Source organism: Ovis canadensis, chromosome 2 (genome assembly GCF_042477335.2).
Source record: "Ovis canadensis isolate MfBH-ARS-UI-01 breed Bighorn chromosome 2, ARS-UI_OviCan_v2, whole genome shotgun sequence".
Classification (NCBI taxonomy): domain Eukaryota; kingdom Metazoa; phylum Chordata; class Mammalia; order Artiodactyla; family Bovidae; genus Ovis; species Ovis canadensis.
Window position 1 is genome coordinate 14053580 of NC_091246.1, and position 24246 is coordinate 14077825.

At 44.0% G+C, this 24246-nt stretch overlaps 1 non-coding gene across 1 annotated transcript; it reads right to left on the reverse strand.

Moving 5' to 3' along the window:
• Positions 1-23971: 23971 nt before the first annotated feature.
• TRNAS-GCU (transfer RNA serine (anticodon GCU)) lies at positions 23972-24042 on the reverse strand. The gene has a single exon. It is a non-coding gene; the product is annotated as a tRNA-Ser (tRNA).
• Between the last annotated feature and the right edge of the window lie 204 nt (positions 24043-24246).

Sequence of the window (24246 nt, forward strand, 5' to 3'; positions counted from 1 at the left end):
CCAGAGTTGTACCTAGTGACAGTTCCCATCATGCCTTCTCACATTGACCAGGGGAACCATTGGGTCATCTGTCCTGCCCTGGAGCCCCACAGAAAACCTTTCAGTGCTTGATGGATTCCTGGCCTAGGCTGAAACACCCTGCCCCACCCAGAACTCCATCCACTTCTCACTTGTATTTTGGGAAATGAATCTACCATCTTTGTTGTCTTTCAGAACCTGCTCATTGGCTACCTGGTGCCAAGCCTGAGATTCTGATTGAACATTTTCTGAAAATAAGCCTCATGCCTCAGAGGCTTTAACTTGCAACTCATTGTTTAATGCCAAAGTGAAAGTGAGTGAAGTTGCTCAGTCATGTCCGACTCTTTGTGACCCCATGGACTGTAGCCTACCAGGTTCCTCCGTCCAAGGGATTTTCCAGGCAAGAGTACTGAAGTGGGTTGCCATTTCCTTCTCTAGGAGATCTTCCCAACCCAGGGATTGAACCCAGGTCTCCTGCATTGTAGGCAGATGCCTTACCGTCTGAGCCACCAAAGAAGCTTGGTGCCAAACAGACACTTATGAATACAGGGAGGAAATATCTCTCCCCTGGCCTCTTCCTGCTACACACACACACACACACACACACACACACACACACACACATGCGCGTGCATGCGCAGGAAAGGTGGTGAGTGGTACTCTAAATAAAGTGGTGTGGCCAGTGTCAATGTGAAGATCAGATCTCAAAATTGGTCCCTGTGGATGCCATTGCCACTGTCCCTAAGTACGGTACATGGCAGGAACTACCGACACCACTGAAGCCCATCTCACTTTGGATACTGGATGGAGCTGACCCTGCAGCTGCCCCCCTCACAAAATGAACCCTCATGGTCCCTGCAGCCTGTCCTCTCTGAGTCCTGGGGCAGGCGCTTCTCATTGGCAGAGTCTAGCTTATGAGCCCAGGCCTAGCTGCAAGGGAGGCTGGAAAGCAAACGTGTGGCATTTTCAGGGTGTGTAATGGGAGATATGGGAAGTGATATCTGCCTGCTATGGTAGAAGGGTTTCCAAATTTATAAGCTGGGTAACCAAAGCCAGAGGCCCACTATAATCCACTCCCTTTTGCCATCTAATACCCAAACTCCTCAAACATAACAGTGCACCTGCCTGACATGGAATAACCATCCCTTATGTAACTGAAAATCTTCTCACCCCTCCCACAAAGATGTCAAGCAGAACAGACATCAATTACAGCAACAGCGATTCCTCTTCTCCTGGGTAATGTTCTATCTCAATTTCCTATACTCTGTGGTCTAAATTGTATATGACAGCTATCAGCATATCCTATAAAAGAGTACAAGAAAAAGAAGAAAAATTAGATTAAATATTTTAAAATATATACAACACATCCAGGGGAGCTGAGGGAAATACAACGGAACTACCTGGTGACTCACTGGAAAAGACCCTGATGCTGGGAAAGATTGAGGGCAGGAGGAGAAGGGGGGCAACAAGATGAGATGGTTGGATGGCATCACTGACTCAATGGACATGAGTTTGAGCAAGCTCCGGGAGAGGGTGAAAGACAGGAAACCCTGGCATGCTGCAGTCCATGGGGCTGCAAAGAGTCAGACAAGACTCTGCAACTGAACAACAGCAACCTCTTGGCATGAAGATAGCTGCCTGGACTCTATCCAGAGTATGAGGTCAGAGTGACCTTCAAGGCTCCGGCCAGGAACTTAGCTCTTAGATTTCACTGACATCAGGTACACAGTTTGGGTTGCAGTGAGAGACCTACCTGGCAGAGGCAGAGGTGTGTAAATGAGAACAGGCTTGATAGTAATCAAGACCAGTAAGTCAAGTTTCTGAAGAAAAGTTATGCATGCTATTTGTAAACCAACCATAAAAACTCAGAAACCTGAAACAAAAACAACTGGGAAATACCTAGAAATGTTCTAAAAACATTGTTTAAAGTTATTGTCCTTCAGCAGTCCTTCGTTTCTTGTATTACATCCAGATCGTCCTCAACAACAAAAAGCTTGTATGAATTCTATTTTTGCCTTGTGTAGGCATTGTCAAAAAGCTCAGAAAGAGGTGATCTCTTCCCTGCAGATGCCACCATGTCCAAACTCCTGTATTTCTATATTTCACTACTTAAATAAATTGGTGAGCCTTCCCCCACAAATCCTTTTATCATCTTCTTTCTGCCTACATAAAAACCCTCCTCTCTCTCCTTCATAACATCAATAACTAAAAAAAGTTCATAACAGTTCATGACCTTCTTAAAGGATGAAAAGTGGAAACCACCCAAATGTCCATCAGCTGTTGGATGGATAAGCAATTTGTGGGTCTAGCCATGCAATGGAATATTATTTGGCTATAAACAAGAAAGAAGCTCTGATTCATGCTACAACATGGATGAACCTTGAAAACATGCTAAGTGAATGAAGCCAGACATAAAGGGTCACATACTGGGGACTTCCCTGGTGGTCCAGCAGTAAAGACCCTGTGCTCCCAATGTAGGGGGCCAGTGTTCAACAGCTACTTGGGGATGCTGCATGCCGTGGTGAAGATCTCGTGCTCGATAACAAAGATCTCATGTGCTGCAACTAAGACTCAGTGCAGCCAAATAAATAATTCATTTTTTAAAAAGTCACATACTGTATGATTGTATTTATGTATGTTATTCAGAAAAAGCAAATACATAGAGACAGAAAGTAAATCAGAAGTTGCCAGGGGCTGGGAGAAAGTAGAAGGGGCAGTGACTGCTAATGAGTATAGAGTTTCTTTGGGGAGATGATGAAAATGTACTGAAATTAGAGAGTGGTGATGGGGCTTCTTAGGGGGAGCTAGTGATAAAAGAAGCTGCCTGCCAATGCAAGGAGATGCAGGAGACACAGCTTTGATCCCTAGTAAGGAAGATCCCCTGGAGGAGGGCATGGCAACCCACTGCAGTATTCTTGCCTGGAGAATCCCCATGGACTGAGGAGCCCGGCGGGCTACAGTCCATGAGGTCACAAGGAGTCGGATGTGCCAGAAGCACAGTGATTGTACAATGTTGTGAATAAATGAAAAAATATGGAAGTGTACACTTTGAAATGGTGAATTTTATCTTATGTGAATTTAGTCCTATTTCTTTAACTGTTAAAAAAGAAACCAACTAAACTAAAAAACAGTGTCACAGCTCCCAGGCAGGGGAGCCTAAGCTGTTCTGAGGAGTAGGTGGCTGCAGATGTCAAAACCATAAAACCATCTGCAGACCCACCAACCCAGTAACTTCACTTCTGGGAATCTGACCTAAGGGAATAATTTAAGGGTCTTGTCTTATGTTATCAAGACAGTTTTAAAATATGTTCTTGCTTTGAGATATTTTTGTAATAGTGAAAATTTGGAAGCAATCTCAGGGCGCATCAGTCTGAGTCTGTTCCAACAGAGTTTGGTGCATTTTTGTTACAGGATGCTGAGCATCTCTGAAAGTCACAGTAGATAGCATACACAGAAAGAATCCAGGATATTTTGATAAGGGACACAGGATACAGAAGAGTATTACTGTGTGATTTTAACTTTAAACACAGTCAGTATAGTGTGGTAGCCAAGAATATAGATTTAAGAGCAAAACCACCTAGATTCAAATCCCAGCTCCTCGCCGTTTGCCAGTTTTAAGTCCTTGGGTTAGATAGCTAACGGCTCTGAGCCTGTGTTCTCTAACATTTCCGTGCATTTCTAAGCTTCAGTTTCCTCACCTGTTATACTGGAAGTAATAATACCTATGTCAAAGGGTTGTGGTGAAGAGTGAGTTATTATGCAGAAAATTAAACCATCTGTGACACATAATGAATAGATAGATGACAGGTAGGTGACGGATCAAAGAGATAGATACAAGATCAAAGAGATCAAAGAGATAAAAATAGGTCAAAGATAAATAGATCCACAGATGACAGTCAAAAGTGAGGGAGCAGGAACCCCAATGTGCTAAGAGTGACTGTCTCTAGGGACAGGGTAGTAGGTGAATCTCCTTTTCTTTTTGCTTATTGGTATAGCCTAAGTCTCTGTAATGAACATGAAAGTGAAGGTCGCTCAGTCGTGTTCATCTCTCTGCCACCAAATGAACTATACAGTCCATGGAATTTTCCAGGTCAGAATACTGGAGTGGGTAGCTGTTCCCCTCTCCAGGGGATCTTCCCAACCTAGGGATCAAACCCAGGTCTCCTCCATTGCAGGTGGATTTTTTACCAGCTGAGCCACCAGGGAAGCCCTGTAATGTACATGCATTACTCTAAAATTTACTGTAGAATTTTTTTTAAAGGCTGGAATATTGCTGCTGGTGCACATATACTGAAGAAGTGAAAAACATTAAACTTGGCCGTGAAATTAGATGTAAGAATCAGACTTTTATTCCTCTTTGTGTCAGACAGGATTCTTCTGATTGCAAGTGGCAGGAACCCAATTCAAATTAGCTTCAACCAAAAAGGAGTACTCCTAGGCAGGACACTGGGGCAGTATCAGTACGGAAGGAGGACTTCAGAAAGCAGGACAGCTAGTGGAAGGATTGGATTTTCTTGAATCCTTTTGCTTCAGCTTCTCTTGGCCTTCATTATCTTGATGCCTTCAAATGGCTTGGAGGATGCTGATCCTCAGAGCTCCAAAGCCAAAAGGGAAAGACAGGATTCTCTCTATGCCCATTCAGCACTGCTCAGGGGGCCATTCTTACTGGTTCAGGTCAGGTTAAGAGTTCATCCCTTGGACCAAGCTCTGGGACCCTGGGGTTGGCCAGGAAGTCACAGCCCCATCCCTATAGAACTCAGCTGGATTCAGGAGTGGGAGATTGAAGCAGCTCTTCAGAAAAGGAAGGAGTTATTCTGAGTAAGCATGAATAACTAACAATGTGGCCACGTCCTGGCCAATTTGAACCCATCACTGGCCAAAGCAATCGACGCACTGGCCTCATTGCATAAATACCTGGAGAGTGCTCAGAGGCCTCCTCTGAAGTCACCAAAGTCACAAACTCCTGCCTCATCTTATCCTAGTTAAAGCTGCATTATCTCAGAGACTTCCCTGGAGGTCCAGTGTTTGGGACCCGCGCTTTCACTGCCCAGGGCCATGATCCCGTCCCTGGTGGGGGCAACTAGATCCCACAAGGTGGCAAAAAATAATAATAATAATAATTTTAAAATGAAAAAAAAAACTATATTACTTCAAGGACCTATCTTCAAAAAAGATCTTTCAATATGTTTCCGCTTTGACTGACGTCACCGTCAAACGTTATTCTGCTGGTTAATCTTGCAAGTATGATGTGGATTAAATGGACAAGTCAATTTGGAATTTCAAACCTTCATAAGAAGATGGTCTGTTCTAATACAACTCTTTCTTTGTGAGTGGGAGACAGCCTGTATTTGCCCATTACTCTAAGGAGGGTTTTGTTTTGTTTTGTTTTTGCCTCGTACCCCTAACAGTGTCTTTTTGCTCCCTTCCTGGCAGGAAATGACGCCTTCTACCCTTAGCAATTCCTGCAGCTCCATCTCCTCCCGTCCTCTTATCCATATGCTGCATGCTTTCCCAGTCATCCAGGTCTAGCTCAAATACCCTCTCCCCCAGGAAGCCTTCTTTGCCTGCCCTTTCCTGAACTGGAGCCATGTTTCCTCCTCTAGAATGGTTGGGATACATTGCCTGTCTTGAGTCACTGGTCATGCTCATCTTATCTCCCTGTGGGAGAGAATCATGCATGATTCATCTGTGTGCCCTTAAGGGGCACATGCAGTGATAAATGGGTACAAATAATGCCTGTTGAATGGATGCAGGCCAGCACCCTTTACATGGCTGATCGCATCTAGGACACTGTGCTCCCTAACACTATTTCTCTTCTACGTTACTTTACGCCCTATCACTCTTATCCCTTTGGCAAAATAGTTTTGAAAGGGCTAGGGGAGGTGAAGGTCTTCCCCAGGGGCTCCACAGTAAAGAATCCACCTGCAATGCAGAAGACACAGGAGATGCAGGTTCAGTCCCTGAGTCCGGAAGATCCCCTGGAGGAGGGCATGGCAACCCACTTCAGTGGTCTTGCCTGGAGAATCCCCATGGACAGAGGAGCCTGGCAGGCTGCAGTCCATAGGGTCTCAAAGAGTCAGACACGACTGAAGCGACTGAACACACACTCACAGGGGAGATGAAAGAAAAAGATTTCTAGATCTGATCACAAAAATTCAGAATGCAATAAACACAATAAAAAGGCCACCAAGAAACTGAGAAAAATATTTGCCACAAATATGACAAATTCAAATAAGAAATCCCGTTTTTAGCTTCAAATTGGCAAAAATAAATGTTGTGGATTTGAAGCATATTTAATGACAATTTCACCAAAAATATTTGAACAGAGAAAAGCCTAGAAAGTCAACACCATTTTAACAGTGATTAGACCAAAATTTTATGATTATGGGTTGTTTTAAGTTTTGCTCTTTTCCTCTTGTTTATGATAATAAATAAGCATTACATATATAATCATAAGAACAAAGCAACAGATGTCACTTTTTGCTGAATTCCCTATATTATAGGATAAAACTTCATGTGTTTCAGAAAGTGGTGAGATGAAGACATTGGAGCATAAATTGGCACAACTAAAAGAGGACAGGGTATATTAAGTGCATATTAACAGTATATATTTGGGCTTCCGAGGTGGCGCCAGTCGTAAATAACCTGCCTGCCAGTGCAGGAGATGTAAGAGACGTGGTTTGATCCCTGGGTGGGGAAGATCCCCTGGAGGAGAGCATGGCAACCCACTCCAGCATTCTTGCCTGGAGAATCCCATGGACAGAGGAGCCTGGTGGGCTACAGTCCGTGGGGTCACAAAGAGTTGAAAAACTTCTCCTTTCAGTTCTTAATTCTGGTGATTAGAATAGAAAGTGATTAGGAAAGCAGACAAAGATGGAAATAATAACTTACATACAGAAATATTCATTGCAGAGCTTTCTAAAATGTGAAAAAAATTGGCAATAACTAAGTGTCCAAGGAGATCCAACCAGTCCATTCTGAAGGAGATCAGCCCTGGGATTTCTTTGGAGGGAATGATGCTGAAGCTAAAACCTTCTTTGGACACCTCATGCAAAGAGTTAACTCATTGGAAAAGACTCTGATGCTGGGAGGGATTGGGGGCAGGAGGAAAAGGGGACAACAGAGGATGAGATGGCTGGATGGCATCACTAACTCGATGGACTTGAGTCTGAGTGAACTCTGGGAGTTGGTGATGGACAGGGAGGCCTGGCGTGCTGTGATTCATGGGGCCGCAAAGAGTCGGACACGACTGAGCGACTGAAATGAACTGAACTGAACTGAAGTGTCCAATACCAAGGATATAGGTTAAGTAAATTATGTTCCTACATGGAATAGTAGGCAATCTTGAAAATGTCATTTATAAAGAATATTTAAAGAAGATAATAAATGGTTAGGATATGGAAGTTCAGTGTAAAAAATTCAAATAAAATCCAAGTAAATAGTGTAATCACCAACGTATGTACATGTGTATGTACACACACAGGGAAAAGGGCTCAGAAGATTATACCAATGTTAACAGTGAATATCTCTGGGTTTATGATTTATGGGTGATTCTAGTTTTTTTTCATAATTACTATGTATTTTTCATCATAAGACAAACAATCATTGTTTAAAAGGTCCCCATGATTTGTAACTAGTCACAGATTGCTTTATAGTACTATATAACTTCACAAATTTACGTTACTCTGACCCAGCAGTGTAGCCTTTAGAAACAGATTTCTTGTGTGTATCCAGTTATTCAGAAGGTCGGAAGCAACTTGAATATCCAACATAGAGGTATAGTTAATTTTATAATACAGACCTGTATTATAGAGTCTTCTGCAGTCATAAACAAGAATGAGGAATCCCTTTGTTATTTTGTCATTATATTCTAATATTAATCATAGTATATATTCTATGATATTATTGTATTATTATTATTCTATACTAATACAGAATGTACTCCAAGACAGGGTGTTAAATGAAAACAGCAAGATTAGAACAAGGTATAGGTGAAACTTCCAACTGTGTAGAATGAGTATGCACTTATGTAGATAGACTTGTATGTGGTGATATCTCTAAACACTTGCTTCTATAGTCACAAAATAACTCTTGAAGTTACACAAGAAACTAGGAACACTGGATGCCTCTACTGGGGGACAGCAATGGGACAGAGATGTTTTAGAGAGATGTTCTAGACCTTTTGGAACATTTTGAGTCAGGAACTGTATTGCCTATTCAAAATTAAATAATGCAAAAAAATTAGAATCAAAACGAACAGCCACAGTCTCTGTTAGAAGCTTGGACAGTGGATTCAATTTGCCTCAGTTTGAATCCCAGCTGTATTGCTTGGTGATTGTGTAAACATCAGGGAAATGTCTTAAATGGCTGTAAGCTCAGTGTCCTCAGCCACATAATGGAGGTGATAATAACTCCTGCCTGGAGGGATTGTTGTGAGGATTAATGAGATTGTTAAATGAGAGCTAAATGAGATAATCCATGTAAAGCGATTTATTTTATATGTAACATTTCATTTTTATTCTCTGACTGCCCTGGGGATGGCCCGTCCATGGGCCCATCAGCATACTCTCTGCCTCCCCAGAGTGGGACCAATTTCACGAGCTTGTGCACATCTAATGAGTTAATATATTGTCATTGAAACCCCTGAAACAACGTTTAGTTCACAGGGGAAGTTTAACAACTGTTTTTCACAGAAACATCCTTTCAAAGGAGATTTTCATTTCCCCCTCACATCTCTGAATTCACAGACTCCCTTTATCTCAATTTTATTCTATCTTTCCTAGAATGTCTATGTAGATAATTTTTAAGCCTGTGAACTGAACTGATTCTTTTCTCATGCTATTCTGTTCTGGCTTTAAGGTTTAAAGTAGCTGTTCCTTTCCCTTCCTTCTTTCCTTTCTTTCTTTTTTTTTAATATTTTCTTGGCTGCACTGCATGACATGTGGGATCTTAGTTCCCCCATCAGGGATCAAACCCATATCCCTTGCTTTGAAAGCACGAAATCTTAACCACTGGATAGCCAGGGAAGTCTCTCTCTTCAAAAATTTTAATCCTGCTTGTTTTAACGTTTCTACTAACTTTAGTTCCTGGTGTGCAAAATCTTGCGCTAGTTGCAGCTGCTGACTGCTTGCGGCTTATTTCCTCACATGCATCATGAAAGCCCATCCTCATGGGATTTCTGTGAGCAAACTGAACCCCTAATTATGGAAGTGTCCCTATTCCAGGGCTTCATGGAACCTGAGGTCTCCAGAGTTTTAGCAGTTCAAGACAAGTTTTCACTTGTCCACTTGGAATCCACTTGGAATCCTCATACTGTACACGTGATGGGAACCCATACCCCAACCGTACCTTGGCTCATGAGGCAGCCTTGATGGTATCTCTCTTTTTCAAAGCAGGCAACTCATCTTCGCCTCCCTGTGAGCACAGAGCCAGTGGCTGTCCTCTCCTCACAGGCAGATATGAAATCTCCAGCCCCAGCCACCAGCTTTCATATCCTATTAGCCTTGCAAAGTGAAAGTGTTCGCTGCTCAACCAGGTCTGACTCTTTGCGCCCCCAAGGACTGACACTCACCAGACTCCTCTGTTCATGGGATTCTCCAGGCAAGAATCCTGGAGCAGGTTGCCATGCCCTTCTCCAGGGGATCTTCCCCACCCAGGGATTGAACTCAGGTCTCCCACATAGTGGGCAGACTCTGCAACCTGAGCCACCAGAGAAGCCATCCTATTAGCCTTGGGCTGTATCTTATCTCATCTACTTCTGCTTTACTGACTATGCCAAAGCCTTTGATTGTGTGGATCACAACAAACTGTGGAAAATTCTCAAAGAGATGGGAATACCAGACCACCTGACCTCCTTCCTGAGAAATCTGTATGCAGGTCAAGAAGCAACAGTTAGAACTGGGCATAGAACAACAGACTGGTTCCAAATAGGGAAAGGAGTATGTCAAGGTTGTGTACTGTCATCCTGCTTATTTAACTTACATGCAGAATATATCATGCGAAATGCTGGGCTGGATGAAACACAAGCTGGAACCAAGATTGCCAGGAGAAATATCAATAACCTCAGATACGCAGATGACACCACTCTTGTGGCAGAAAGTGAAGAAGAACTAAAGAGCCTCTTGGTGAAAGTGAAAGAGGAGAGTGAAAAAATTTGCTTAAAACTCAACATTCAGAAGACAAAGATCATGACATTCTGTCCCATCACTTCAAGGCAAATAGATGGGGAAACAATGGAAACAGTGACAGACTTTATTTGGGGGGGTTCCAAAATCACTGCAAGTGGTGACTGTAGCCATTTGCTTGCTCCTTGGAAGAAAAGTTTTGACCAACCTAGAACAACATATTAAAAAGCAGAGACATTACTTTGCCAACAAAAGTCCATCTAGTTCAAGCTATGGTTTTTCCGGTAGTCATATATGGATATGAAAGTTGGACTATAAAGAAAGCTGAGTGCTGGAGAATTGATGCTTTTGAACGGTGATGTTGGAGAAGACTCCTTGAGAGTCTCTCAAGGAGTCTTGACTGCAAGGAGATCCAGTCAATCCTAAAGGAAATTGGTCCTGAAATATTCTCTGGGAGGACTGATGCTGAAGCTGAAACTCCAATACTTTGGCCATCTGATGCAAAGAAACGACTCATTGGAAAAGACCCTGATGCTGGGAAAGATTGAAGGTGGGAGGAGAAGGGGACAACAGAGGATGAGATGGTTGTATGGCATCACCAACTCGATGGATGTGAGTTTGAGCAAGCTTCAGGAGTTGATGATGGACAGGGAAGCCTGGCGTACTATAATCCATAGGGTCGCAAAGAGTCGGACATGACTGAAGGACTGAACTGAACTATCTTATCATGGCTTTCGGGGTGGCTCAGTGGTAGAGTCCACCTGTCACTATTAGAGACACAGGAGACATGAGTTTGATCCTTGTGTTGGGAAGATCCCCTGGAGGAGGAAATGACTACCCACTCCAATATTCTTGCCAGAAGAATCCCGTGGCCAGAGGAGCCTGGCAGGCTACATACAGTTCATAGGATCACAAAGAGCAGTACATGACTGAGCTCTCCCTTAGCATGGTTGCAGCACGCTTCCTTCGTGGAGGGGGAAATATCCATGATTCCAGGATTGTGCTGATATCTGAAGAGAGAAATGGGGCCTAAAATCTTCATGATAAGGCTGAAAGAAAGAAACAGAAAGTTTTGGCCTAAGTAACTTCTTGGAAATCAATTTTCCAAAGCAAAAGACAGAACAGTGTGGGAAACCTCAAATACCTCTTTATTGAAAAGAGATTTGGAGGTAACATCCCCAAATGTTAACTGAGCTGGTTTTAATGTTACAAAAATGCATAAGCGGTCTTTCTACTCTTCTGTATGTTCTGTCTTTTCTATTCCTTACCTTGGAGAAAAGAAACCATAATTTTTAAAGTGTTTTTGTTTTTTCATAATGATCATGTTATAAGGTATAGAAATTTTGAATCATTATGCTGTCCACCTAGAACTAACACAGTATTGTAGGTTAATATACTCCAATAAAAAAAAGAACATGTAATCACAGCTTTCTAATAGGTTCTGCAGTGCACAATGCTTATGTTGTCATAATGATACAAACATTAATTATTGATATAATTAAAAGTAAGATAAAGTTTAAGGGAGGGGACAAGGAAGGAGAGGTGGAGGCATTAAACTTTCATCCATTGTAACATTTATCAGTTGAAAAATTGCTTTTGTTTTCTTCACTTATTGTATCTATAAGAAATGACAGGTGTTAATGAAACCTATCATGGTGTCCATTGCACAACATATGTAAATCAAACCATTAAGCTGTATCCCTTAAGTGTATACAGTGATGAATATCAATTATTTCTCAATAAACTGGGAGAAAATTCAGTGATTTTCCAATCAGCTGCAGGAGGTTGCTAAGGTGACAGCGTCAGACCACTTCCTCCTGTCAGAGTGAGCGCTCAGTTGTGTCTGACTCTTTGGGACCCCATGGACTGTAGCCCGCCAGGCTCCTCTCTCCGTGGAAATTTCCAGGCAAGAATACTGGAGTAGGTGGCTGTTTCCTCCTCCAGAGACTCTTCCCAGGGATCTTACCTGTGTCTCCGGTGTCTCTTGTGTTGGCAGGTGGATTCTTTACCACTAAGCCACCTGGGAAGCCCCAGTCAGTCAGTCAGTTCAGTTGCTCAGTCGTGTCCGACTCTTTGCAACCCCATGAATCACAGCACGCCAGGCCTCTCTGTCCATCACCAACTCCCAGAGTTCACTCAAACTCACGTCCATCAAGTCGGTGATGCCATCCAACCATCTCACCCTCTGTCATCCCCTTCTCCTCCTGCCCCCAATCCCTCCCAGCATCAGAGTCTTTTCCAATGAGTCAACTCTTCGCATGAGGTAGCCAAAGTACTGGAGTTTCAGCTTTAGCTTCATTCCTTCTAATGAACACCCAGGACTGATCTCCTTTAGAATAGACTGGTTGGATCTCCTTGCAGTCCAAGGGACTCTCAAGAGTCTTCTCCAACACCACAGTTCAAAAGCATCAATTCTTCGGTGCTCAGCTTTCTTCACAGTCCAACTCTCACATCCATACATGACTACTGGAAAAACCATAGCTTTGACTAGATGGACCTTTGTTGGCGAAGTAATGTCTCTGCTTTTCAATATGCTGTCTAGGTTGGTCATAACTTTCCTTCCAAGGAGTAAGCATCTTTTAATTTCATGGCTGCAATCACCATCTGCAGTGATTTTGGAGCCCAAAAAAATAAAGTCTGACACTGTTTCCGCTGTTTCCCCATCTATTTCCCATGAAGTGATGGGACCAGATTACACTCATCTCACACGCTAGTAAAGTAATGCTCAAAATTCTCCAAGCCAGGCTTCAGCAGTATGTGAACCATGAACTTCCAGATGTTCAAGTTGGTTTTAGAAACGGCAGAGGAACTGGAGATCAAATTGCCAACATCTGCTGGATCATCGAAAAAGCAAGAGGTTCCAGAAAAACATCTACTTCTGCTTTATTGACTATGCCAAAGCCTTTGACTGTGTGGACCATAATAAACTGTGGAAAATTCTCAAAGAGATGGGAATACCAGACCATCTGACCTGCCTCTTGAGAAGGTCAGGAAGGAACAGTTAGAACTGGACATGGAACAACAGACTGGTTCCAAATAAGAAAGGGAGTACGTCAGGCTGTATACTGTCACCCTGCTTATTTAACTTATATGCAGAGTACATCATGAGAAACACTGGGCTGGAAGAAGCACAAGCTGAAATCAAGATTGCCGAAAGAAATATCAATAACCTCAGATATGCAGATGACACCACCCTTATGGCAGAAAGTGAAGAGGAACTAAAAAGCCTCTTGAAAGTGAAAGAGAAGAGTAAAAACATTGGCTTAAAGCTCAACATTCAGAAAACGAAGATCATGGCATCTGGTCCCATCACTTCATGGGAAATAGATGGGAAGCCCCAGTTGGTGGCAAATCAGGGAGGAGCTGAATGAGACCTGTGCTTGGAGGTGGAGGAACTGGGTTGGAGTCTCAGCTCTGTCATATATCCAATGGACCATCCACGGAAGTAAAACTTATCTGAGTCTCCTTTTCTTTCCAAGTGGAGATCTGTTCATTGAGTCATTCATTCCACGACTGCTTATTAAACATATGCTTTGTGCTCAGCACTGATACAGGGACCAGGGTGACCATAAAGAAGAAGATGGACTCACCTTGGAAGCTCATGTTCTAAGGCAGCACCATCTCATAGAACTTTCTAGAATGATGGAACTGTTCTCCATCTCTACTGTCCAGTATGGTAGCCACTAGACCCACAAGGCTACTGAGCAATGAAATGTGGGCAATGTGACTGAGGGACAGAATTTAACATTTTTATTTAAGTGTAATTAAATGTAAGGGGCCACGGGAGGCTAGCAGTTACCAAATTGGACAGTGTCATAAAAAGCAGATAATGCCTCTTGTCCTGTCTTCTACAGTTTGGGGGTGGGGAGGGGTCAACGCAAAGAATGCAACTGTGGGCATCCCCAGATGTGAGGATGTATCACGCCTCCCTGAGGCAGAGCAGGAAGAGGCTCAGATGTTGGGACTTTTGAGACCCAGATGCTGTTATTCAGGGCACAGGAGATGGAAGGAAACACTTGGAGGGCTGGTCACATGGTCTGGGAGAACCTGCCCCACGGGCAAGCTGAGGAGTCCCCATGGAGTACAACACGTACTGAGGGAACAAAAGGTAACTAAACCTGTCCCAGGGACACCTGACTGCTTGCTGCTTCCTTCTCTCTCCTGCTCTTGGCCCCTGGGTCCCTGCTTTCTTCCTGTGGTCCAATATCTGGAGTTCAACCTCCTTTGAAAACAGGCTGGGCTAATCCACGTGACTTCATTCAGCACATACCCACTCTCCCCTCTGCCTCCCTCAACCCTTCATTCCAAATCGAGCTGATTATCTCCTTAGCCCAGAGTACAGGGCCAACAGCCCTGCCTCCTTGCTTAACACAGTGTTCTGATTCTTGTCCTTTCCTTTCACCTGGGTTTTTAGGGGTTGCATTTGCACTGATATCACCTTCTTATCCTTACTCACAATGCCTACCCATCCCCCCACTAACCCTGCTGAAAGGGAGGCCCTAAAGCCCTGAGCTTTCCCCACCCCCTATGCCAATGAGCACAGCTGATCGAACTGGAGGTGCATCCCTGACACAAAGTCAGCCAGTCTCTTGGTTTGTTGGAAGCCTAAGAGGTGGCTTGACTTGAAAAGCTGAGCTGGGCCAATCAAATGCTCTCTTGAAGGAACTGATACAATTCCCAGAAGAAATACCCAGAGAATGAGGGGATTAGCAGTGGGAGATGAAGTTGAAAAGAAGTTTTGAGATGGCATTAGGACCACCAGTGGTCAGGAAAGCCTGACTTCTCCGGAAGCCGTCATGCAGAGAAGATACAGGGAAGTGATGAAAGAGAAAAAAACGGCTGTCCTGATGACTCTAGGTCCAGCCCTTGTGACTGAAGACAGCTGAGAACTGGACTAGGCAGTAACTGGTCATGTATCATTAACTGGGTTTCCTGGTAATGGTCTCTGAGAAGGAGGATTGCAAGCAGAAAGGTGACTGGGGGATGCTTTTGAGAGAGACACTGGTAAGAAGATGAAGGAAGAAGGACTGGATTGGGGAAGAGAGGTGAAACACAGGTGCAGCTGTCTTGAGTGATCCTTTGGAGAGTTCTGGAGCCATGATGACCTTCGGAATTGTCCCAGAATTGAGGCAAAGGGGCTGGGCTTTTTACCATGTATTAGCCGCTCAGTGGTCATGGACCACCCCCAAGAGGGAGCAGAACCTGGAGGCAGGCAGTTCTGTGCAGCTGAAGAAAGTTCCCACTGAGGTGTGTGGCTGGGAGCCATCAATAGCCACACTTGCCAGTATCTGGGGATATGGGTACCAGGGCAAGAAGAGGGGATCTGGGTGGAGTAGCACAGTACCTTTGTGACACATCTCACACACACACACACACACACACACACACACACAGTACATTGTCCCTTGAGGGCAGAGATGTGTCCTGCGGTGTTTCTTACGTCAAGCCTAGCACCTGGCACAGGGTACTATTAGAGTTTGATTCAACAGGCATACATTGAACACCTACACTGTGCCAAGCATCATGCTAGGCATACTATTTGGATTATCTCACAGAACCCTCAAAGTAGTTTGTAAAATATAAATCTTTATAAAGCACAAATTTTTAGCACCATTGTACAGAGGTAGAAATTGAATCTCAGAAAGCAACTTGCCCAATCAGCCAACAGCAAATAAGGGAAAGACATCATGTCTGGCCAAGATTGGGTAGGCTAATCATCTACCCAATACCCATTCTCTTCTATTTCCTTACTGATGGGATCCTGATTTGGGGGGGAGCTGACTTACACACAGCTAAAAGACTACATTTCCCAGCTCTCCTTGTGCTTAAAGGGTGGCCAGTGAGACATAAATAGAAACCTGGATGAGACTTCCAGGAAGTTCTTGGAGAGGAGGCGTTGACTCGACTTGAAGACTCACCTTCTTCCCTTCCACTTTTTCCCTCCTCCCTGGAAGTGGACATGATGTCGAAAGTTGCAGCAACCATCTTGGTTTGAAGATGGAAATCACATTATCGAGTTGACAGAGCAGAAAGATAAAGGAAACCTGAGACATCACAATTTCCCCATCAGTCTTAGAAGGCCCATTTTCATCTGTTTAAGACCCTTGTTAGTTTAGACTCTATGGTTCCTTACAGATATATTAAATTACAGATATATTAAATTAGATTAAATTCATTATTAAATTAAATTAAATTCATTATTCTGCTATCTTATAGATACAACCCAATATTGCGTTTGGATTCCTTGGCCCATGAAGTCACATGCTGAAAATATACTTTCACCACAGTTGGAAATTCTAATTGACAAATTAGGAGATTTTTGAAAAAGTACTAGAATGCTTAGTTCCCACGCTAACATATGACCTACTTCAGATTGAATTAAAAATAGTAACACCCTGCTTTTATTTAGCTCCTGTGGAATGTGCATCATCTAGGTTGGTCTTTGTGATTTGGTCCCTGTATGAAATAGACAAGGAAGTGGTGCTTTTGCAATTTAAAGAAACAAAAATTCAGAGAATCATCAAGTCTTGGGTCAATAAAGGATCTTGAATCATCTGATCATGTCAATCTTGTACTCAGTGTCTTTGAGTTTTCTTCTTCCCTGCAGAACAGAATCCGAATTTCTTAGATGATATTTAATGCCTTAAAAAATTTGATCCTAGCCTATTTCTTCTACTCTGTCTTCTCCCAACATGAATCGGTATCAGATAGTATTGCTCCCAGCTAAAGGAGAAGAAAATGGGGTTGACAGTCAAAACTTAGCCTGGGTTCCTTCCAAAAATGGAGACTGAGACAAGAACTTGAGTCAGATAGTCTATCTGGGAGTTGATCCCAGAAGACTGTGGTACAAAAGAAAATGAAATAGGGAAAGAAGAAAAGCCTATTTAAAGAGTATGTTATTATGCTGGTCCCCGTTGGGGTCACTGGGCCTCACTTCTCCCAGGGGTGCCTGAGGAGCACACAGAATTCTTGAAATTGTCTGCTGGAGAAGGATTTCTCCAATGACTTCCATCCCCCACTACTTGATGGTTGCCCCAGAAGACTTTAACTCCCTCACCCTTCTGGGCTGCACACAAGTGAATGCCAACCATCCCGCATAGCAGCACTGGAGAAAGCTTGGGGACACAAAAATCAGTGGAATTAAAAAAAAATGGAACAAAATAGAGATTTCAGAAATAGACTCTTTCTAATAGTCAGAGGATTTTGATAAAGATGCCAAGATATTTAAAACTGGGGAAAGATAGGCTTTACAACAACAGTACTAAAACAGCTGGATATCAACCTTGGGGAAAAAAAAATGGAACCTGACCCATATATCAAACCATGCCAAAAAAGTAACTCAAGAGAATTCATAGCCCTGGGAATTCCCTGGTGGTTCAGTGGTTAGGACTCAGCGCGTTCACTGTCATGGCCCAGGTTCAATCCCTGGTTGGGAAACTAAGATTCCATAAGCTGTGTGGCATGACCGGAAAAGAAAAAAAATCAAAAATCTATTAGCAAGGGAGAAGAACAGAGACTGTGTATTGGGTAGTCACCTTACAGTGTCTGTCACTTCACCCTAAACTCTATCCATAAAAAATAATCTTATTTCCCAATTTATTCCAAGCTTTTCTATATATCCAGTTCTTAGCACGTAGCATCTGCTGCCTGGAGTGATCTTGCACTTTGTCTTTACCTAATTCCTTCTTAGTATTTAAAACTCAGGACAGTTTTACCACAAATACATATATATTTAAAAGCTTGGGGCAGATATCATCTCCTTTTGAATGCTCATCCTCCCTTCCTCCCTCTCTTCTTAGTGTGGATTAAATGGTCCTCATTAGGAATACCTGAACTCCCCCAAAACACACCTCCTGGATTGCTTGTCACTACTGGATTGTCTATGAAATTAAAAACCAAGTCACTTCCTTTTTATTTTCTCACAGTGGTACCAAGTCAAGAGACGTATCTCAGTGCTTTTGCAATTCCTGATTCTAATCCCTGCTGGATGTTCAGTTTTATTTCTGCCATTTGATTCTTGAAGACACCTCAAAAATCCTTGTAATAAGTTTTCTTTTTTGTTTTTGCTAACTCAAGCTGGTTTGTTACCTGAACCCAAAGAATCTTAATTAATACTGGATCCCTTGCTTGCTGGTGTCATAGCATTTCCTAGGGAGACAGAGACAGTCAGTGCTCACCAAGTACCTGTGAACTCCCCTACATCTCCTGGCTCCCATGGAATTAACTTAGGGTGGCCACGTGACCCATCCTGACCAAAGGACCATGAGCAGAAATGATGTGCTTTACTTATGGGTCAAGGCAGTTAAGAGCCAATGTTCCTCCTCCATCTTCTTTACCCCACTGTGACAACAACGTGTCCCTTACGCTGTGATTATAAGAAGGAAGAGGGTCTCCTAACCTACACTGGACTTTGCATGAGCAAAAAACTAAACTTTTTTTCATGATAAGCTACTAAGATGTGGAGAGCAGGGAGGGGTGTTATGCAGGAGCTACCATTAATTACATCATTATATTCGCTAAATTATAGCTATACTTCAGTGGTCTCTTTCATTAGACTGTGACCTGTTTGAGGTCAGTAGCAGGTTTTCATCTTCTGACTCCAGCATCAAGCCCTAAAGGGCCTGGAACATAACATTTGCCCATTAAATGTGTGTTGAATGAATTACAAGTGAATGAATCACTCCACCTGATGTTTCAAAGATTCAAATGAATGCTTACTAGTAACCCAAGGAATCTAGAAACTTTCCAAGCTGGAAATTGAGCCTTGAGTCTTCTAACTCCAAGCCACGGGATCACTGTCATCACTGTGGATGGATCATGGGAACTAAGAATTCATTCCAATATATGGCAGTCCAGCACACAGTCTGCCCATGTGTAACTTTCTAGGACAATTATTCTGGAAAGTCATTTCTGGGAAAGGGCCCAAGAATGTACAGCTGAGGAGAAAGACTTCTTTAAACGTTGACTGCTTCTGTTGCTCTGGTCATGACACTCTGAAAACAACACAAGTCAGAAGCCTCCTCGGGGACAGAGGAGCATCTGTCCTTGCCAAAATTTGCACATTCCTGTTAAATAATTTCCCCGGAGTTAACAAAGGGCAAACTGAGCAGGGAAATTCTTAAAATCCCACAATTAGAGTCAAAAAGTCAGTGCAAGTTCAGGGTAGGAAAACAGATTTTATGACAGTTTGTCTTCAGTGTCTGAATTAACCACAAACTCAGTAATAATGAAAATAAAATTTGCTTTGCTATTGCCAATGGAATGGGTCTACTGTGCATCAAGGACTGAACTGGATTGTACACAACCTTTAAATTTTTTGTTTATTTATATATGACTGCGCTGGGGCTTCGTTGCTTTGCACAGGCTCTCTCTGCTTGCGGTGAGCAGGGGCCACTCTCCAGTGGCAGTACATGAGCTTCTCATTGTGGCTGGCTTCTCTTGTTGCAGGACACAGACTCTAGAGCGCGCGGGTTTCAGGAGTTGCAGCTTGTGGGCCCTAGAGCTCAGGCTCAGTAGTTGTGGCGCACTGGTTTAGTTGCCTCTCAGTATATGGAATCTTCCCAGACCAGGGACTGAACCCACATCAACCTGCACTGGCAGGAAGCTTCTTTACTGGACTACCAGGGAAGTCCCCTGAACTGGATTTAGACACACCATCCTTTCTTAGTCCTTACTGTCAAGGGATGAGGTATCTAAGGCACTTCCCTTGTTTCAGGTGAAGAAAATGGGTTTAGACTAGTTATGAGATTTGCTGAAGGTCACAAAGCTAGTAAAGGGTTAATATAGGACTCAAACTGAGGCTTTTTGAACTCCAAAGTCCATGGTCTAGATGCTTAGATGTGATCAATGTGATTCTTTTATTTGAAAGTCTCAGAAATGCACTGGGTTAGACAGAGGATGGTTATAGTTCCCAGAATCCAAGGAAGATGAATTGACAGCCTACTGGAATGACAGGGCTGGCACACGGGGCTTCCAGATACCTGAAGTCTTCTAGCAGCCCCTCACCCTCCACCTCTCCACGCCTCTAGGGCTCCCTTCTTTTTCTCTCGATGTCTTTTTGCCACACATGGCCCATCCCTCACATCCCTCAGCTCCCACCAGCAGAGAGGATCTGACTTGCCTCAGTTTCAGTTTGAGAAATGCCAGAGCAGAAAACTAATGGGCCAGTTTGGGTCCAGAACTGATCTGTTCTGGCCGTGGAGATGGGTCATCTAAAGAACAGGGCAGCTCCTTGTTTGCTTGGAAGAGAATGAAGTGTCTGAAAAAACCAAAATGGTCAAAGGAAATAGAAAAGCGTAGCTTGAAGCATTTTAGCGGGTAGGGAGGGTTCCTGTTACCTTTAAACATCTGAAGGATGGTCAATGAGGAAGCTGGAGGGAGTGATCCAGTCACTATGGGACCAATGGATACAAGTTTATAGGAGACAGACCTTAGGTACAGATTTAGCATCCACTGAAGTGGATCACAATAGACTGTGGAAAATTCTGAAAGAGATGGGAATACCAGACCACCTGACCTGCCTCTTGAGAAACCTATATGCAGGGCAGGAAGCAACAGTTAGAACTGGACATGGAACAACAGACTGGTTCCAAATAGGAAAAGGAGTACGTAAAGGCTGTATATTGTCACCCTGCTTATTTAATTTATATGCAGAGTACATCATGAGAAACGTTGAGCTGGAAGAAACACAAGCTGGAATCAAGATTGCCAGGAGAAATATCAGTAACCTCAGATATGCAGATGACACCACCCTTATGGCAGAAAGTGAAGAGGAACTAAAAAGCCTCTTGATGAAAGTGAAAGAGGAGAGTGAAAAAGTTGGCTTAAAGCTCAACATTCAGAAAATGAAGATCATGGCATCTGGTCCCATCACTTCATGGGAAATAGATGGGGAAACAGTGGAAACAGTGTCAGACTTTATTTTTTGGGGCTCCAAAATCACTGCAGGTGGTGACTGTAGCCATGAAATTAAAAGGCGCTTACTCCTTGGAAGGAAAGTTATGACCAATCTAGATAGCATATTCAAAAGCAGAGACATTACTTTGCTAACAAAGGTCCGTCTAGTCAAGGCTGTGGTTTTTCCAGTAGTCATGTATGGATGTGAGAGTTGGACTGTGAAGACAGCTGAGTGCCGAAGAATTGATGCTTTTGAACTGTGGTGTCGGAGAAGACTCTTGAGACTCCCTTGGACTGCAAGGAGATCCAACCAGTCTATTCTGAAGGAGATCAGCCCTGGGATTTCTTTGGAAGGAATGATGCTAAAGCTGAACTTTGGCCACCTCATGCAAAGAGTTGACTCATTGGAAAAGACTCTGATGCTGGGAGGGATTGAGGGCAGGAGGAGAAGGGGACGACAGAGGATGAGATGGCTGGATGGCATTACCAACTCAATGCACATGAGTCTGAGTGAACTCCGGGAGTTGGTGATGGACAGGGAGGCCTGGCGTGCTGCGATTCATAGGGTCCCAAAGAGTCGGACACGACTGAGCGACTGAACTGAACTGAACTGATGCTACAATGTAGTGTGATGGGTTTTCCACTTTCCAATTTAGGTTATTTATATTTGTTGATATCATAAATGTCACTGCTAGGATTATCCTAATTCATAAGTCTTAGGCCAAACATCTAATTATGTCCTTAGGTCCTTCAAAATGTTGACACTCAAGTAACACCCAATACACTGTACACACTAGAGGGAGCTTGAGACCTCTCAGAAACAATCGTGTGGGGTGTGTGTGTGTGTGTGTGTGTGTGTGTGTGTGCCCTGGTGAAGAATGAAAGTAACCTGCCAAGACTGGCCAAAACATTAAAGGCATTTGAGGGCTTCCCCTCACCACTGGGAAAGCTATGCCTGATCTCATGGTGAAACAATGTGGGCATTTTCTTCTCAGGCCTCATCCCATCGTGGGTCAGGAGCAGAGCTCAGTATTTTGACTGATGACAAGTGTGGTCATGAATCTTTAGGTCTGTGGATGACCAGTGGGTGAGTGCAAAGGCTATGCTGAGTCTGTAAAGAAAGGCGCTGTGAGCAGGCTCTGCGAGGAGGCCCCACCCAGCCCCAGGGAACAGCAGCACCCAGGGAGCTCCCTGAGTTGCAGGCCAGACCTCACCGTGGAACCCGCTGGACAGGTTCTCTGCCGCTGTCATGGTGGTGACTGCCCTTAACCAGGGCCCAGGGTCACCAGCAAATGTGTGGGTAGCAGGCAGTGTGACCAGACCTCCTGGACTGACTCGGAGGAGGTGGGGGCAGGGACCTAGCACTCCAGCCTTCACGCCTCTTCCATGACCCCCTCCCACCTTTCTGGATGGAAAGCAGAAGATTCTGACACAGGGACAGACTGCCAGAGCCCCTGCAGTCAAGAATGGCTGGGCAAATGCAGCTGAGAAAAGAGGGAAAAGAGACTGGGGCTGTGGGCAACTTCAGTGTCAACTCTACAACTCCCAGGGGTTAAGATGGCACCGTCTGTTGCCCTTGAACCAAGGATCTTGCCTTTTCTCCTCCGCCCCCACCTCCTCCCATGCCCCAGCTAACAACCCCCAACTCCCTCCCCTGCCCCAGCTCCCTCTTCTCGAGGGGTTGGCCACTCCTGCCTCACCATACTTGCTTATTTGTGCAGAAGATAAACTAAGACCGTCTTTCCTTGAAACTATAAACACAGGAAGAATTTTGACTGTACGCCAGAGTGCTCGCAAGACCTAGGAAGGATTTTCATAGTGGGCAGAAGTGGTAAGCTTTGGGGAAGGTGGATCTAGTCAGGTTCAAGGACCTGTGTTTTCACATGCTAAAAGCAACACCGGTGAAGGTAGAACTTTCTCTTAAATCCTTGGTTCTTCCATCTTAACTGCATAAAATCACCTAGAAAGTTTTACAAAATCGCCACTCCCAGGACAAGCACATCAAAATCTCTGAGGATGGGACCCATCCATCGGTGGTTCTGAAGCTCCCAGGTGACTCCAATGCGTAGCCAAGGTTGAGAGGCAGCAGCCTTAAAAGGGTAATGAAAGAAGGCCAAGGCTTTAATGAATTGATGAACATATAAATTTCATGGCCATAATTCCAGTCTATACTTAGGTGTTTTATTTCTTTAAATCTTGCCTTATAATGCATCCTGGCCTTCACTGACAAAGCCAACTAGAGATCTGTAAACAAGTTATAATTTTAATAGATAAATTTAATGAGGAAAAAAATACCATACCTGCTCAGTGAGTTACCCGCATATGAAGAAAGCTTCGTTTGCTGGCACACCCCAGGTCACCTTCTTTCACTGAGCAGGCAGATGGCTTGGGAGAATGGAGGAAAGGTCATCAAAGCAAAAATGCAAAGCTAGCAGGTTGAGAAGCTGGGGGAACATCAGATAAGCACCCAAAGGAAGGACTCTGTATTTTAGGTGCAGTGGAAGAGGCTTCTGAGGCCATGGGGTGGGGGCACAGGGTCGGGAGCTTACCAGGGTGGCATACCTTCATTCAGGACCTCTTTAGACTAGACTTTGGTTAGCCCAACAGGCAGCAAAGCCAACATTCATCAAATCTTAGAGCCTCAAAATTCAGCCCCCTGTTGTCTGTACCCTCTTCTCTCTTCAACCCCAGCCCCCAGTCCCCTTTGGTCTTTCAAGGAATAGCATAGCATCCAGAAATAGCAGGATCTTGGGATCAGAACAACATGAGTTTCCATCCTAGCTCCATCACTTATTAGCTATGTGTTGTTGTCCTCTAAATTGTGTCCGACTCTTTTGCAGCCCTATGGACTGTAGCCCGCCAGGCTCCCCTGCCCATGGGATTTCCCAGGCAAGAATACTAGAGTGGATTGCCATTTCCTTCTCCAGGGGATCTTCCCAACCTAGGGATCAAACCTAAGCCTCCTGCTTAGCAGGCAGATTCTTTACCACTGAGCCACCTGGGAAGCCCAATGAATATTCAGTTCAGTTCAGTCACTCAGTCCTATCCCTCTTTGCGACCCCATGAATTGCAGCACGCCAGGCCTCCCTGTCCATCACCATCTCCCGGAGTTCACTCAAACTCACGTCCATCGAGTCGGTGATGCCATCCAGCCATCTCATCCTCTGTCATTCCCTTCTCCTCCTGCCCCCAATCCCTCCCAGCATCA